Genomic DNA, 6,000 nt, shown 5'->3' with positions numbered 1-6,000 from the left:
GCTTTCCTTGGCTCTCCTCCTTCCAGGGTGATGGTACCCGGTTCCCTCGGCAGCCTAGTGATCGCCACAGAGGACACCTTCCTGATGTCAGTGTCTGCATGTGACCATGGTCTTTGTATGCTCGTGCTCCAAGCAGATGCTTCCATACAGTGCACAAGACTCTGCAACCTACTTTTCTCCACCCAAGGTGTTTGGGTGCGTGTTCACATTGACACATGCAATTTCAATTTACTCAGGGGGACCTCCATGTGAAGGTCATAGGCTCATCTCTCTCCCAATGGGGATGCTGAGAAAAGGGAGCCCAACAATCATTGCCCAGCCCCATCCTCTGGTCGCAAACAGTGCTGCCCTGAGCAGTGTCGTCTCTCCTGGTGCCCATCTGTGAGAGCCTCCCTCGGGGGTACTTACGCTGGAGGAAAGCCACCCACCAAACTGGATTAATATTCTAGTTGCTTGTAGTGATAATGAGGGTGTTGGTATGTTCATATCCCAGGGAATCATTTTAAGCTACCATGCTCAGGATGAACACTGAGAATGTGTGAAATAATGTCAGCTGAGATCACGTAGGTAGAAGTCAGGCTGGATGGTCAGGTGGGATTCAGCAGCTGAGGCTTTGCAGGGTCTGAGCAGCACAGATCTGGTTGGAAGAGCAACGTGTTTCTAATTTAAGATATGCCAAGTAGACCTAACTGGCAAGGAAACCAAGAATAGACGTACTAAGAAAAAAAAACCTTGACAGGTGCAGGTTAGCATCCCACCGAGCAAGTTTCTCAAACTCCTGAGGCTCATCCAACATCAGGGTTATACAGAATTGGCTGCACACAGGAGATCTTCAAAGTCTGATTTTTAAAAATGTTTTTTCTTTCCAAAAATTCACAATGTTGGGTGGAGCTGGAGCTGGGGTTTCCATTCACACCTTTCTGTTGCTTTTCCACTCTTGCTCATCAACACAGCGCCTGGCAGAAGCTGCCATGCTGAGTAACCCAAGCGTGGACAACCCTTCCTGTGGGCCAGCAGCAAGGCCTCCCTGGAATGGAACTGCACACGGGACTCAACATCCTAAGGAACCAAGACACCAGCCTAAAGCAGGAGCACCAGTGAGCCCCAAGACTGTCAGCCCTGTCCCCTGAAACACCACCCAGCAGGCACAGAGACATCTTTGATTCATAAGGGGCCTGGAGATTATCAGATTAAACTGCTTGTTTTGCAGAAAAGGGAGCCCAACAATAATTCCCTGCACAAGTTCACACAGGAAACACTAACATACAAAGACTCTGAGGTCTTCATTTTATGCCTTTTGACCTGCATTGTGTGGCTGATACATAATGTCAACACATCATGACAATTAAAATATTCATTTTTAAGGGCTGGGCACATAGTTCAGTGGTGGAGCACTTGCTTAGCAGATGCGAGGCCCTGCAAAAATATATATTTATTTATTTATTTATTTATTTATTTCATATATTTTCAGGGATTTTTTTAACTTCCATGCAGAAGTTGCCAAAATTTTCAGCAGCAGTACTTGAGGTCTTTATTAGAAAACCCCCATGGAATATTGTGCTAACATCTTGGCCACGTGCTCTGCCCCTTGGGAAGGATTCCACTGCACTGTAGAAGCCAGGCTTGACATGACACCTGGCCATAGTGATAATGAAGGTGATGGTATGTTCATATCCCAAGGAATCATTTTATGATAAGAGCAGGGGCGAAGCCCACCACTTCTGAGCGAAAGCTTTACAAGCCATCGAATGCTCCCTGCGTCCCTCTGCTATAAGAATGCCCAGGGGCTGGGGTCGTGGCTCAGTGGCAGAGCGCTTGCCTAGCAAGGATGAGGCACTGGGTTCAATCCTCAGCACCATATAAAAATAAATAAATAAAGGTATTGTGAATCTACTATAAAAATATTTTTAAAAAAAAGAATGCCCAGAGAGGGCTGGATGCCAGGATGGAGGAGAAACCCAGAAAGGGCTGCACCTGACTCTCAACTGGCACCCAGTGGATGAGAAACAAACCTTCGCCGTCTGCTCCCTTCCAGTTCTAGGCCTCTTTGTCACTGCAGCATAACCTTGTAGAAGCTGACTGGTACAGTTCCTGCAGACAGTAAAAACAAAAGTACTGATGAGCCATGGTGAAATGGCTCAGATCAGACTTCTGGAGGATGAGGACATGCCAAGGTTGACCCATGTTTCTCTGTGGTGTGTTCATGTGACACAAAACTGCCTTCCAAGCACAGGGTGAAAAGCTTGTTGTGGCATTAACAGGTACTTTCCCCTCATGCTCAAGAGCTCATGCCAAAGGACCTGAGACTGAGCCTGCACTGGAGATGCTCCATCCACATCTGCTGCCCATAGATGCGCCTGTGTGCGGCACAGGGGGTCATCACACAGGAGCAGCAGAGAAGCCCGGCCCCCAAGAGCCAGGGCCAAGGGAAGGCTCAAGCCACTTTTCCTCATGCCCATCCACAACGGCAGTTGCCACCAGCCTGCCTCAGAGCCAGCCAGTCATTGGCAGCACATCCAGCAAGGACATCCACCCTGCAGTGGTAACATGACCCCTAGCAGAGCAAGCCTCTGTCTCCCTCTCAGGCAGCAAACAGGTGAGGCTTCATGGCTGACACCTGGGGAATACCCACATGTGCACGGTGCTCCTAGGCCCACACACATAAAGAACATGACAGACACGCTCCCTGCCTCTGATTAACTTATATTTGAGTGGGGAAGGGGACAAAAACCAAGAAAAATATTTAAAAAAGCAGATTTTGGCAAACATGGAAAGTAAACAAGATGATGTAGTCAGAAATTATAGCTCAAATTGTTAGTAGAGAATAAGAAGCCCTCTCAGAAGTGCTGTGTTAGCTAAGATCTGAGGCACGAGAGGAATCCAGCCCTGCAGAGAACAGCGTGAGGGGGACCCCGGGCAAGGCTCCGAGGCATGAAAGAGGAAGTGGACTGTGGCTTTCAAGGAAATGGACTCGTGGTCTGGGTCCTGGGACCAAAGGCCATCAGGACATTAGGGGCTGAATCAGAGCAGGGGAGCCAGACTGTGGGAAAGCAGGACGCTGGGAAGCAAGAGGCCTTTTTCAGGCCGGCTGATGCTCCTCCACTTTGGGCAGGGCTTTGCTGATGCCGAGTTAGGATCAAGCCAGGCAAGGCTAGGCACGCCGTACAAAGAACGCTAGTCTCCATGTGCGTCCTACGTATGAAGGCTTGTGACATCATGAGACTCTGGTTGTGCTCTGAAAACCAGCAGGACCCTGCCCTGCTCAGTCCATCCCAATAGGAAACTTGCAATAAGGGAAAAGCCCTACTGACATACACGGCATCTGCTCCCATTGTCCGTGGCCACCTGTTTTCTCAAAAGCGTCTGGGCCTTGACTACACAGGGTGGGTGGGTGTGAGTGCATGTGTGCACATGTCCCCAACAGGTGCTGGTGCTGGGTTGGTACATGCCTGAGGGGAGAGTGGAGGCCACAGGGCCCTGAGGTCCACAGGAAGACTCCAGGGGGGACAGCGGGAGGCAGTGGGAAGACTGGAAAGTGCATGGTCTTAAGCAAGCACCACTCAGACCAGCCTGGCTGCCCACGCAGAGAGACAGGAGCCCTGGGGTGGAGCTGAAGTGAGCCATGAGAGATTACAGAGGCGGAGACCAGGGTGGCAGGCAGCCGGAGGAAGTGGGTGGTCTGAGGGGGAAGAAGGGAAAGAAGACTAGAGACCAGCTTCTAAGGTTTTGCTTCAGCAGCTGACTCACAAGAGTGCCATTTATTGAAATGAAGAAGATGCAGAACATCAAATTTATTGAAAGTAAAAAGAGGAGATTGAGGGTTCACCTTCAGTCACATTAGTCTAAAATACCTGGATGCTGTCAGACAGTGCATTGTAAGAGTCTAGAGCTCAGAGGACAGCAGAGCGGGGAAAAGCAGATACACTGTTCAGAAATTATTATTCTAGAATTACAAGATGAATTTTCTCAAATAAACCTACAACCAGAAACCTAAGACAAAGGGGCTTATTGGTTTCTCACTAGAAATTGAGTTTGTAGATTTATGCAGAAAAGTTATGGAATGAAGCCTGTAAGGTCAGTGGCCATGTTATTGGGCACAGGACAGCTCAGGTGCATAGACCCCTTCTCCTACCCAGGCAGGGGATGTGGCTCAGTGGTCGAGTGTCCCGGAGTTCAATCCCTGGTACCCCACTCCCACAAAAAAATAAGCTAAATACTATATTCTGAAAATGCATCCCCAGGATTTTCTATGTCTCACCCCACTCAATACTGCTTCTCATGAATCCCATAGACCACAGCTTCCACTGCAAGGTCATCCAGGGTGGCTCCATATGCTGCGGGTGATAACAATCCTCCCCTTTTACAATGCACTGGGTAAAGCCACCTGGACAGCGAGTGTAGACATGGAAGGGAAGGAACCTAGAGCTGGGCCCTGGGGAAATCCAGGGTCAGAGGCCACGTGATACCTGAACGTGAGAGAAGGAGGTGGCTGCTGTGGGCATTGGTCAGCTTTGCTGCCCAGCAGTCTGTCCCTTTCTTTTGGTAAGGGAACCCCACATATGCTTTAGGAAATCTCCCTCTCCCCGAGTGCATGGATTTGGGTGAAGGCAATCTCCCATGACTTCAGAGGTGCATTTGGCCAAGACCTTGGCCACTCAATGCATTCCATCCTTCTGGCCACCATGGTTGCTTCAGGAATGGACACGAAGCTCAGGACAAGATTGCAGGACTAACAGGTCCTTATCCCAGCACTTTCTGGCTAAAACACAATTCTCTTGCTGTGTCTGCACATGATTAAATCAAAAAGTGGAGTCTATGGCAGCCATCTGTGTGAAGGGGACAAAGACTTCATATGACCCTGGAGCCAGCCTGGAGAGACTGGAGCCAGGAAACAGCTTGAGCAGTCCTGTAGCACCGTCTGGGTCCCTGCCTCAGACCACCCATACCAGCTAACCAGGATGGCACCTTTGGCACAGGTGACTCCCCCAGAAGGAAGTCCTTGGCCAGGGGAGAAGCAGAGAAGAAACTCTTAAAAGAGCACTCCATGGAGGCATGTGCTGACAGAGGCTCAGGCAAATCAGCAGAGTCCCAAAGGACTTGACCACAGAGCCCCTAGGAGCCTTGACCAGAGCAGCCTCTCAGTGTAGCTGGGTCACGCTCCAAAGTGGCTTCTCTTTGATCATGTGGAACACAAGGAGCCCTGGACAGAGAACCAGGATCTGGAATCCAGCCACCAGCTGAGATCTTGGGCAGGTTCCTCACCCAACTCCTTGGGGGTCAGCAGTCCCCGCATCTATAGTGACAGTGCCTGCCTGGCACCAGCAACCCCTACTCTAAAGTCTCAGTGTTGTACTGTGTTCCACAGACACCTCTGTGCTGCAGTAGAGGAGAAGCACCCCCAGTCTCCTGGGTTCATCAGCATTCTCTCCCATCTTGCTAGCCACGAATCTCTTCTCCTCCCTCTTCACCTCCCCATAGCCATTTGGATGAAGGCCACATCGCTGCTATGGCAGCAAGCAGCGCCTACTCAGCAAGCGGCACCTACCCTGGAAATCCTGCCGAGCCCCTCTGTGATCAAGCACAGTGACAGTGTCTCCACAGGTCCACTCCACTCCGGGGCTCTCCACCAGTGTCTGCACGTGGCCCCTCTGCCCCGGGGAATCTGTGCCACGTGTCTGTGTGCCCTCTCCACCCAGGGGACTCTATGCCACATGTCTGTGTGCCCTCTCCACCCAGGGGACTCCATGCCACAGTGCCTCTGTGTGTCCTCTCAGTCCCGGGGACTCTGTCCCACTTCTGCTCTCACTGTTGGCCCAAGGTCCAAGGGATGGGCTCATGGTGTTTCCAGGAGAGTTTCCTAGGCCTTTGAACCTCAGAAAGGCAAAGGCTTTTGCTGGTTGGCTCTCATTCCTGGCAGTCTTTTCTAGGAGTGCTGGGTGTGCACCGATCTCCACATCACACCACAACAGTCCCACTGCAGTTGATATGGCCAGAAACAAG

This window comes from Marmota flaviventris, chromosome 8, assembly GCF_047511675.1.
Source record: "Marmota flaviventris isolate mMarFla1 chromosome 8, mMarFla1.hap1, whole genome shotgun sequence".
NCBI lineage: Eukaryota > Metazoa > Chordata > Mammalia > Rodentia > Sciuridae > Marmota > Marmota flaviventris.
This window is presented reverse-complemented; position numbering follows the sequence as displayed.